The following is an 810-nucleotide window of genomic DNA, read 5'->3' on the forward strand; positions in this document are numbered from 1 at the left end:
CCCAAAAATTTGAGAGTAGTTCCCCCCATTTTTTGAGTAGTCCCCAAAAAATCGTTCTTTCAAATGGACTTCGTTTGTGTTTTATTTTGTGGGCTCCAAAGCCAATTTTGATATTTTTGTCTACCTTAAAATTTAAATGATTATTTTTTATTTTATTATATATATATAGCTCCTTTCCGGATCGTCTATCAATCTTGGTGAGGATCTCAGCAAACTTCACAGAAACGCGAGATGTGTGACAGTCAAGAACTGGGGCATAACCGTTACCGATCTGACCAGGATGGTTCATGATGATGACCTGGGAGGTGAAGTTGGAAGCTTCCCTTGCAGGGTCATCCTTGGAGTTCGATGCGACGAAACCACGCTTGAGATCCTTCACTGCGACATTCTTGACATTGAACCCAACATTGTCTCCTGGAAGAGCTTCTTGAAGGGCTTCGTGGTGCATCTCCACAGACTTAACTTCAGTGGTCAACCCGGTGGGTCCAAAGGTAACAACCACCAGGCTTGATGAATCCAGTTTCAACACGTCCCACTGGCACAGTTCCAAGACCTCCAATCTTGTAAACATCCTGAAGTGGAAGACGAAGGGGCTTGTCTGAGGGTCCCTTTGGCTCAGAGATATTGTCAAGAGCCTCAAGGAGAGTTGGTCCCTTGTACCAGTCAAGGTTGGTGGACCTCTCAATCATGTTGTCTCCCTCGAATCCAGAGATGGGAACAAAGGCAAGTTTGTCTGGGTTGTATCCAACCTTCTTTAAGTAAGATGAGACCTCCTTCACAATTTCATCGTACCTAGCCTTTGAGTACTTG

The 810-nt window shown here is 44.6% G+C and overlaps 1 pseudogene; it reads right to left on the reverse strand.

Moving 5' to 3' along the window:
• Nucleotides 1–124: 124 nt before the first annotated feature.
• Nucleotides 125–802, reverse strand: LOC113332161 (annotated as a pseudogene).
• Nucleotides 803–810: the final 8 nt, after the last annotated feature.

This window comes from Papaver somniferum, unplaced genomic scaffold (assembly GCF_003573695.1).
Source record: "Papaver somniferum cultivar HN1 unplaced genomic scaffold, ASM357369v1 unplaced-scaffold_12901, whole genome shotgun sequence".
Classification (NCBI taxonomy): Eukaryota; Viridiplantae; Streptophyta; class Magnoliopsida; order Ranunculales; family Papaveraceae; genus Papaver; species Papaver somniferum.